This window comes from Ursus americanus, chromosome 2 (assembly GCF_024610735.1).
Source record: "Ursus americanus isolate L20-20 chromosome 2, mUrsAme1.1.p, whole genome shotgun sequence".
In the NCBI taxonomy this organism is placed as follows: Eukaryota; Metazoa; Chordata; class Mammalia; order Carnivora; family Ursidae; genus Ursus; species Ursus americanus.
Genome location: NC_142128.1, coordinates 99,057,485 through 99,068,682, shown reverse-complemented (window position 1 = coordinate 99,068,682; position 11,198 = coordinate 99,057,485). Strand labels below are relative to the sequence as shown.

Below are 11,198 nucleotides of genomic sequence, written 5' to 3'. Positions count from 1 at the left end.
AGTGTTACGTGAAAGCAGACCTGCATTAAGCATAAATGTATACTGAGAACTCTAGGGCAACTACTAAAAAAAGTAAAAGAAGTGTAATCGATATGCTAAGAAAGAAGAGAAAAAGGAATCGTATAAAATACTCAATTAAAATCCCAAATGGCAGTGGGGCACCTGGGTGGCTCAGTCAGTTAAACCTACGGACTCTCGGTTTTAGCTCAGGTCATGATCTCAGGGTGGTGGGATTGAGCCTACTGGAGATTCTTTCTCTCCTCCCCCTCTATCCCTCCCCCAGCTTGCGTGCTATAAATAAATAAATAAATAAATAAATAAATAAATAAATAAATAAATAAAATCTTTAGGGGCACCTGGGTGGCTCAGTCGTTAAGCGTCTCCCTTTGGCTCAGGGCGTGATCCCCGCGTTCTGGGATCGAGCGCCACATCAGGCTCCTCTGCTGGGAGCCTGCTTCTCCCTCTCCCACTCCCTCTGCTTGTGTTCCCTCTCTTGCTGGCTATCTCTCTCTCTCAAATAAATAAATAAAATCTTTAAAAATAAATAAATAAAATCTTTAAATTTCCTTTAAAGTAAAGCTTATTTTAAAAAAATAAATAGGGGCGCCTGGGTTGCTCAGTCGTTAAGCGTCTGCCTTTGGCTCAGGGCATGATCCCAGCGTTATGGGATCGAGCCCCACATGGTGCTCCTCCGCTGGGAGCCTGCTTCTTCCTCTCCCACTTCCTCTGCCTGTGTTCCCTCTCTCACTGGCTGTCTGTTTGTCAAATAAATTAATTTTTTTTAAATCTTAAAAAAAATTTTAATTAAAAAAATAAATAAATCCCAGATGACAAAAAAAGAATACAAGACAAAAAGGGGAACAAAGACCAAGGCAACAAATAGAAATACGATAGATATGAATCCAGCTATACTGATTATCCCTTTAAATGTCAATGGTTTAAATATACAAATTATAAGACAGGGATTATCCTAGTGGATCAGAAAACAAGACCCACCTATATGTTGTCTAGAAGAAACTCACTTTATTTTTTTTTATTTTTTATTTATTTATTTTTTTTTTTTTAAGATTTTATTTATTTATTCGACAGAGATAGAGACAGCCAGCGAGAGAGGGAACACAAGCAGGGGGAGTGGGAGAGGAAGAAGCAGGCTCACAGCTGAAGAGCCTGATGTGGGGCTCGATCCCATAACACCGGGATCATGCCCTGAGCCGAAGGCAGGCGCTTAACCGCTGTGCCACCCAGGCGCCCCTAGAAGAAACTCACTTTAAACATAAAAACACATATAAATTAAATGAAAAGGGATGGTTGCTGTGAGAGTAAAGCTTTAACGTTCTCACCATCACAACAACAAAATGGATGTACCAATCTTACTGTGGTGAACACTTTGCAATGTATATGCACATCAGATCAGTTTGTCCGCCTTAAGCTTACCCGATGTTGTATGTCTATTATGTCTCTATAAAGCTGCAGAAAAAAGAAAAGTAAAGGGATGGAGAAAGATACACCACGCTAACACTAATCAAAAGAAAGTGGGAGAAGTTATAGTAATTTCAGGCAAAGCAAATTTCAGAGCAAGAGAGATTATCAGGGATAAGAGGAGCACTGCATAATGATAAAAGGCCAATTCTCCAAGAAGACACAATAATTCTTAAAGCATACGTGCCTAACAGCAGAGCGTCAAAATACGTGAGGAAGAAAATGACAGACAAGGAGAAATAAATGAACCCACTATTATAGTTGCAGACCTCAACAACTCTGACAGAAATGGACAGATACAGCAGCCAGAAAATCTGTAAAGACATAGCTGAACTCAACAGTACTCGTCAATCGACTGGATGTAATTCACAGGTATGGAGGACTCCATCCGACAGAATACACATTCTTCTCAAATTGAATGGTTTCCTCACTTGTTGAACAGGGTGACTTCCTCTGGTAGATTCTAGATAAAGAATACATGCATATAAATTTTTGAGACCTAGCTGAGATTAGCTTTGTTCTATTCCTACCTCGAGTGATAGTTTGAATTAGTATAGAATTATAGGTTGGGAATTATTTTCCAGAATAATTTTGACAGCATTGCTCCCTTGTCTTCTTGCTTATATTAGTGCACAAGTTGAAAATTTCTTGCCACTCTAAAAGTCCTGATTCTAACAAAAAAATAATAAAGCCAAAAATAAACAAATAAAACAAAATTCCTGATCCTATGGATGTATTCTGTCTGTTCTCCCCAGAAGATTTACTTTCTTCCCTTTTCCCTGACATTCTGAAATGTCATGATAACATGTCTTTTTCACTGTGCTTCACTGGTTGATTATGAAAACACATGCCTTCCAGTTTTGATAAATTTTCGAGGGTCGCTTGATTATTTTTTTTAAAGACTTTATTTATTTGACAGAGAGAGAGAGAGAGAGCACAAGCAGGTGGAGTGGCAGAGGGAAAGGGAGAAGCAGGCTCCCCCACAGAGCAGGGAGTCCAATTCAGGGCTTGATCCCAGGACTCTGGGATAATGACCTGAGCTGAAGGTAGACACTTAACTGACTGAGCCACCCAGGCACCCCTTGATTATTATTATTATCATTTTTTACTTCTGTTTGGTACTTTCCTGCTTCATAAAATATCTTTTAGTCATACATTAGGAACTCCCAGATCCAGGATATTTCCTCTCCTCTTTCCATCACTGTGTATTTTGTTTATTCATTTTGTTTGTTTGTTTGTTTGTTTTACTGCCTGTGGGAATTCCTCAACATTACTGGATAAACTTTCTGATGAAGCTTATTTACTGTCATCTCTTTTATTTATAAGAGATCCTTCTTTCTTCTGTCTTTGTTTATAGTATACTTTTCTTGTTTCAGTGATACAGTATTTTCTCATTTCTAAGAGTATATAAATTTTAATATACTTGACATATTCTGCTCTGTGCATTGGCTCTATTTCTTCTAATTTCTCTTTTTCCATTGCTTTGTTTTGGTCTATATTTCATGTTGGAGATTAACTTAAATCCTTGACAGTTTGTTCATATGTTACATTTCAAAAGGCAAGAAAAGATGGTTGAGAGCTCAGTGTAAATGGGCAGGTGTGGTTGATTAGTAGGTTTCACTGTGCGCTGATCAGTGGTAACCAAGTTGGTCGGTGGTTGACCCTCACCCCTCAAATGTGATCTGTTCCCTAGGGCCCTTTATTTAGTCCAGAAAAGAATCCAAGCTCTGGCCTGAAAGAGTATAAGCCAACCTTGCCAGATTTCTGAGCGAGAAATGGGGAAATGGAGCTGGGGTTTCATGTATGAAGACATTCACGTAGTTTTCCCGTTTTCAGTTGTACATCCTTTCTGTCCTCTGCTGTCTAGTTAGTACAATAAGGGAGGGGGGAAGTACGTATGGACTAGAAAGGAGAAAATAAATTCTATGTAGATTTGTCTTTTTAACAAGGTTGAAGGACACAAAGTCAATACAGAAAAATCAATTACATTTTTATATTACCAAGTAATTGAAATCAAAATTTTAAAACAGTACTACTTACAATATCACAACAAAAGCATGAAATATTTAGGGATAAATCTAATAAAATATCTCCAGGACCTGCATGTGATTAAAACATTGATGAAATAAATCAAGAAAGACCTAAATAGATATACCATGTTCGTGGATTAGAAGACTCAAAGCTGTTAAAATGTCAATTCTTCCAAAACTGATTTACACGTTCAATGTAATCCCAGTCAAAATCATAGTAGGATTTAATATTAATATAAAGCTTATTCTAAAATTTATATGGAAAGGCAAAGGACTTACAATAGCCAAGACAATTTTGAAAAAAAAAAAAAACACCGCCACCAAAGTTGAAGGACTCATATTGATTTCAACAGAAGAAACCAAATAGGATTTAAGGAGTTAGAATGAAAAATTCACTACAGGGTGTCAACAGTAGATTTGAGCAGGCAGAAAAAAAATCAGCAAACTTGAAAATAGACTAATTGAAATTACATAGTCTAAGAGGAAGAAAGAAAAAATAAAAAACAATGGTCAGCCCCTACGAAACCTGCAGGACACTATCAAATACCAACATATGTATAATGGGAGTGCCAGAAAAGGGGAGAGAGAGAGGAACAAGAAGAATATTTGAAAAAATAATGACCAATATGTACATGAATCTACACATCCAACAAACTCAAGGAATCCTAAGCAGAATAAACTCAAAAACGTCCACGCCAAGACACAATATAATCAAACTATTTAAAGTCAAAGATGGAATCCTGAAAGCAACAAGAGAGAAGTGACTATTTATGCATCTCAGTAAGATTAGAGTCAGAATCTCACTGAGATTAAAGCTGATTTCTTACCAGAAACCCTGGAGACCAGAGGATACTGGGATAACAGAATCAAAGTACTGAAAGAAGAAAACAAAACAAAACAACCTAAAATTCTGAACGAAGAATTCTATATCCAGAAAATTGTCCTTAAAAGTAAAGAAAAATGCAAAACTCCCATAAGAAAACATACAGGAAAGCTTCAGGACGTTAGATTTGACAATGATTTCTTGCATATGACACCAAATGCACAGACAACAAAAGCAAAAATGGACGGAACTACATCAAACTTAAAAACTCCCATGCATCAATGGAAACAGCTGACAGAGTGAAAAGACAACCTATGGAATGGGAGAATCTCTGAAATCATACATCTGATACAGGGTTAACAAGAATACATAAAGAATTCCTACAACTCAACAACAACAACAAAAATAACCCGATTACAAAATTGGCAAGGACTCAAACAGATATTTTTCCAAAAAAGACATACAAATAGCCAACAAGCAGATAAAAGTATGATCCACACCATTAATTATCAAATCAAGGCAAATCAAAACCATAATGAGATACCACCTCATACCCATTAGGTTGGCCACTATCAAAAAACAAAAAAACAAAAAACTCAGAAAATCAGAAGTGTTGGTGATGATGTGGAGAAACTGGAACCCCCATGCACTGTTGGTGGAAATGCAAAATGGTGTGGCCACTATGAAAAACAGTACGGAGTTCCTCAAAAAACGTAAAAGTAGAATTACCATATGATCCAGCAATCCCATTTCTGGGTATCTCTTCAGAAGAATTGAAATCAAGACCTCAGAGATATTTGCACACCCCTGTTCATTGCAGTATTGTTCAAGATAGCAGGAAGGTAGAAGCCACCCACATGTCCACTGATGGATGAATGGATTAAAAAATGTGGTATATAGGGGCGCCTGGGTGGCACAGCGGTTAAGCGTCTGCCTTCGGCTCAGGGCATGATCCCGGCGTTGTGGGATCGAGCCCCACATCAGGCTCCTCCGCTATGAGCCTGCTTCTTCCTCTCCCACTCCCCCTGCTTGTGTTCCCTCTCTCGCTGGCTGTCTCTATCTCTGTTGAATAAATAAATAAAATCTTTAAAAAAAATGTGGCACATAAATAACGTGGAATATTTTTGGCCTCTAAAAAGAAGGAAATCCTGTCACATACTATAACACGGATGAACCTTGAGGACATTATACTAAATTGAAATAAGCCAGCCACAAAATGATAAATACTATACGATTCCACCGATTTGAAGTATCTACAGTAGTCACTGTAGAAACAGAGTAGAATGGTGGTTTCCAGGGACTGGGCCAAAGGGGAAATGGGGACTTTTTGTTCAGGCAAATCCATAGAGACAGACAGAAGCTTTGTGGTTTCCAGGGACTGGGGAAAGGGAGGGGTTGGGTGGCATGGGCTTTCTTCTTGGGCTGAGAAAAATGTTCTCGAGCTACATCGTGGCGACGCTTGCACAGCACTGCAAAAGTACGGAATGCCACTAAATTTCATACTGTAAAATAGTTAAAATGATGAATATTTTATGTAAATTTTACCTCAATTTTAAAAATCACTGAATTATACACTTAAAATGGATACATATTATTACACATAAATGATCCATCAATAGAGGGTTTTTTTAAAAGATTTTATTTATTTATTTGACGGGGGGGAGGTGGAGAGCACAGAGGGAGCGGGAGAGGGAGAAGCAGGTTCCCTGCTGAGCAGGGAGCCCAACTCAGGACTTGATCCCAGGATCCTGGGATCATGATCTGAGCCAAAGGCAGATACTTCACTGACTGAGCCACCCAGGCACCCCTCAATCGAGTTTTTAAAGAAAGAGTGATGTGCTGAGTTATCATTCAGGAGTCGCTGGGCTCTTCCGGGCCATTTGTTCTTTCCCATTAATCTTAGACTCGACTTCTGAAATTCCTCCAAATAACCTACAACTGCTCAAATTAATGTTGGTTGTGAATGACAGAAACCTCAAACGATGGTGATGTAAACAAGAAAGAAGCTTATTTTTTTCTCTCTGCTCCTCGAAAAGGTCAAAGGCTCCAGGGCCTTTGCACACTCTCCCTACCGGAAACTCTTCCGACACCTGCTGACCTCAAGGTTCCTAAATGTAACGTTTTCAGAAAGTCTTTCCCTGGCCACTCGGTTGGATGGAGGCAGGCTCCCTCTGTTATTCCATACCACAGGATCCTGATTATTTTCTTCACCATGTTCCTCCATCGAACACCTTCTTATGAAAGGGACTACTCCAAGGGCTGTGAAACCCTTGTTATTTCTCATTATTCTAATTATAGCTTTATTGTTTTGCCAGCCTATGGCCAGCCCCTCCCATCAGAACATTAAGCTCCAGATCCGTATCTGTCTGATTGTCACTCTCTCAAGGTAGCAGACCTGGCGTAGAGTAGACAATAAACATTTGTAGATTTGATGCATACAATGCCAGCTCGAAACATTATTTTCATTCTACTTAAAATTAGGGACATGAATGAGGCAATCATCTCAAGGGAGGACCAATCTTACTAGCAAACAGAATTATTAGCCTTTACCAGATAAAGTAAATCAAAGTTTTTTTCCTGAACCCCAGAAAACAAGGACACAGACTCGGTCTCTAGCTTCCAGCAAGCAGGCCGCCTCCCTCGTGAACCTGGGTAATAAATCTCTGCCAGGCCACTCTCTCCCCTTTTCTCCATGTCCCTATTATCCAGGAGGTGACCACATCATTTATTGTCCAAACTGGACCCTTCTCAGAGATCAAGGTGAGAAACCGAACATACAATGAACAACAGCCAGACCCTATATAGAAACAGGGCTCTGACTTACACTCTGCCACATCGGTCCCAGGAAGCCAGCCTGCTATCTACAAGTTGTCAGGTTCATAGAACGTCAGACTGCTACTCCAGCAAACAATCCAGGAGGCCAAACAATAAATCCTGTAACAACTGGCCCCAGATGGCCAGGACTCCATTAATAACTGACAGCTTCCCTGGCTTTTGTCCCCACTTCCAATTTGAGGACCCGCCAGAGAAAGCCAAAGCCATGCCCCTGGCTAGTTACATAGGACACCCTGCTTCTAGTCAGCCGTCCTGCAGCTTCCCCAGGCCAACAGCCTCCAGCCAGGGCCCTCCGGAAGCCGCCCCTGGAACAGAGCTTGGCGACTCCTCTGCCTGCCTTCGAGCCTCTCCAGAACGCAAGTGATGATGGTGGCCACCTTTGCTATGGTGAGCTCTGAATAGTCTTTGCCTGTTCTCATTTGTGTGATTTTCATTTATTTCCACAAACTACTACACTACTAATAACTATGCTGCATTAAGAGGTAAAAATCAGGACTATTCTGAGTCAGAACTAGATCACCCAAATTATAAAGCACCTCCCAGAAAAAAGTCTGGAAAGGAGGTGTGAAGAGCAGAAGGTGAAATGTACCACTACCGCTAGGTGGGGTTATACCATTATTGACCAGCAGACATTTCCTTAACAGCAGGCAGTTCTTGACGTACATACACACTCAGGTTACTCTCAAGTCATCTTTTTGGTTTGGATGCATGGCACGGTACAATCCGAACAGTGGAATTGTTGGAAATTTGTCTTCAGGGTAGTAATTACTAGAAAAAATCCAGCAGAAAATGTTCAAGCATACCATTATCTTTTTTCATTTATTTTATTTTTTATTTTTTATTATGTCATGTTAGTCACCATACAGTACATCATGAGTTTTTGATGTAGTGTTCCATCATTCATTGCGTATAACACCCAGTGCTCCATGCAATACGTGCCCTCCTTACTACCCATCACCGGGCAAGCATACCATTATTGATACCTCGTATCAAAAGAGGTGAAAAACATACTGCTTGCCTTTAAGAAGCTGGCGTTCTGGAAAGTACTTCAGGTCTGTATGGGTGATATAATTTGCAAATTTTGCCCAGTGCAAATTAAAATAAGGGGCCACTTCTTCAAAAAGTATTAAGAATTTTGAGTTGGAAACACTATGTGGAAAGAAAAGAAAAAAAAGAAAAAAATCCTTTGATTCAGAACAATGAAGAATACTATATTTATTAAAACGAATACCTTTCTTTGACAGCCATATAAACTTTTTTTAAAGAACAAGTTTAAAATTCTACAGCGTCAAGGTGTTAAATTTCTTTTTTTTTAATTTTTAAAATTTTTTTTAAAGATTTTATTTGACACAGAGAGAGACTGAGAATGTGCAAGGGGAGAGGCAGAGGCAGAGGGAGAAGCAGCCTCCCACTGAAGGAGAGCCTCCCACTGAAGGAGAGCCTCCCACTGAAGGAGAGCCTCCCTCTGCCCAGAGAGCCGGATGCGGGGCTCCATCCCAGGACCCTGAGATCATGACCTGAGCCAAAGGCAGACGCTTAACCACTTAATGGACTGAGCCGTCCAGGAGCCCCAGGGTGTTAAATTTCTTAATAAAATTAGAGTTGGCAAGAATATGGTCAATAAAAATAACTGGTGAAGTGCATTTCATATCACATATTTAAAATGTTCAATGCTTTTCATAGTGAAACACTTGTGCATACTATTACATTAAGAGAAATATTTTTATTTTTAAAATTTTTTAAAGATTTTATTTATTTGAGAGAGAGAGCATGAGAGGGGGGAGGGTCAGAGGGAGAAGCAGGCTCGCCACTGAACAGGGAGCGGGACATGGGACTCGATGCTGGCACTCTGGGATCATTACCTGAGTTGAAGGCAGTCGCCCAACTGAGCCACCCAGGTGCCCCAAGCAAAATATTTTTAAAAAATACATTTGTAACCCATAATACAGATAAACTATAGGGAGAAGCAAGGACTGGTTTGTATGGGTGCTGTATACTTTCTTTTCCTTAGGGTTCATAAGTGAGGTCCCTTTTCTGGCCCTCTTACCACGCTCTCATTTGCCACTAGAGATTCTTGGATTAGACATATGACTTTTGATGATCTCAGGGCAAAGACACTGATGATCCCCATTAGCCTAAACTTGGGGGAAAAAATGTCAAGGTGGCAACAGCAGACCATTAAACCAAGTGTGGGGATCTTCTAAGCACTAAGGCTTTTGCGAAGGCACAGGTCACACATCCATGAAGCCAACCCTAAATTACAGACTAACAAAGTATGTTGCTTCGTGTATGTTGTGATGCTGTTGGGCCTGTCAGCCCCTTTTTATTCTATGCGGTACATTTCACATGCTCACAACTAAAATACATTTAAACAGTTATTAGGCATTGACTCTATTTGTGCTAATTACTGTAGGAAATCTTTGCTAAAGTTTAATATAATCAAGTACATAAATACTTAATCTAATAAAAAAAGATGTTATAAAAAGATACAATTATAATTCTTTTGCTCTTTCCTACAAGACTCAGGACAGGGCAGGGACTGAAACAGGTAAGCACTCAACTAATTTTTGTTGAATATTCATTTAATGGCTGAAGATTTTGACAAAGGTAAATATTGGGAAAGGCCAAAAGGGAGTGGTTAGCTAGGATTCCAGAGAAGTCACAGAATGGCCAGGAAGGGCATTGCAGACAAGAGGAAATGTCAGTGAAAGCAAAGTGCTGTGTATAAGTATTACCTTCTGGTAGAACTGGACATCTCCTAGAAGCAGGAATCTTGTTTCTTCTGGCTGGACCAGTGTCCGTGACACAGCAGCCCTTCAGGACTGACCGAGTAAAGGCAGTGAAGAAGTAGGAGATGAAGCTGGAGCCAAGTTAACCAAAGTTTTGAGAATCTATATTCAGGGTACAGATAAGAACCATTGAAAAGGGCAGTGATGTGATCTGAACTCTGAGAGGAAAACAAGCCTGTGGTATCCTTGATGTGGTTTTGGATCATGGGCGGGCTTCAGCGGGCTGAGTTCCGGAGCCAACAACCAAGAAAGATTTCTTGAGACATCTTTGGTGCAAAAACGGACAGGATCCATGGGCAGAAAGAGCTGCTGCACTGGGGTTGTGAGGGGTGACTGATTACATACTTGGGAGTTGCAGGAGGTTAAGTAAGAAAAACGGAGGTTTCAAAGTATTTTCATATGTTAAAGACTCACAGGACACCGGAGGAGGCCTGGCTTTTGTCAAGTTAAGGCTGTTTTTCCCTCTAGCAAGGCATTAACCAGAAGGCAGTTGGGAGTTTCCTGGAGGAATGTCACACACATCCCAACCAGCAGTGTGTGTGTGCGTGCGCGGGGTGTGTGTGTGTGTGTAGTTTACAGGGTGTCAGCTGGTGCTTTGTCCTCGGCTAGCCTTCTGCTCCCGCATCATCCTAAGAAGCCAGTTCTGGGTTAACATCTCACAGCTTCTAATTCCACCTCCTCCCCCTCAACCTTAATAAACACTGTTGTCATAAGCCAAATAAGACCTCAAATGGGAATCTTGAAAACACGGTGAACCAAGCTAGCACACAGAAACACAGCCCCTAGCTCTGTGGTTGTGTTAACGTTAACTGTCCCTTTGTGTCTTCTTAACTGCGTAATAAAATCTCACGAGCAAATACTGACGTTTACCAAAATTCTGGGCAGCTTCTAGGTCTAGATGGCCAGGTTTCCAAAACGCGACAGACGCGGGAGTCCCCTGCGCACACCTGCCAGCCAGGCCTGACGCCCAGGTAGGGCCTCCCTCCCCAGCTAGGTGGCGCCGGGTTTTTACCCCGACTTCATCGTCCCAGGCGTCTCTCGGTTTGGGGTCCGTTACGATTGGGGCCAAGACTAACGGTGCATCGAGCGGGGTGGGGCTGGAACCCGACCCAGGAACCCTGCAGCCGCCGGGCACACACGTGTCCACACAGCGGGGAACAATAAAGTTGAGCGTGTTCAAAAGGGGTCCTTGTCCTCCAGGGCCCGCTAGACAAGCCTGCAAAATAAGACTCCCAGAAAGTC

The 11,198-nt window shown here is 41.0% G+C and overlaps 1 long non-coding RNA gene across 2 annotated transcripts; it reads right to left on the bottom strand.

Moving 5' to 3' along the window:
- Positions 1-1,090: 1,090 nt before the first annotated feature.
- On the bottom strand, positions 1,091-11,095 carry LOC123791918 (uncharacterized). Of its 2 annotated transcripts, XR_006779557.2 has the most exons (3): positions 9,903-11,095; positions 7,781-7,935; positions 1,091-1,942 (listed from the first exon to the last, which is right to left on the bottom strand). It is a non-coding gene; the product is annotated as an uncharacterized LOC123791918 (long non-coding RNA). The 2 variants fall into 2 exon arrangements; XR_015723185.1 differs by lacking the exon at positions 1,091-1,942 and having other exon boundaries at positions 4,903-7,935.
- Between the last annotated feature and the right edge of the window lie 103 nt (positions 11,096-11,198).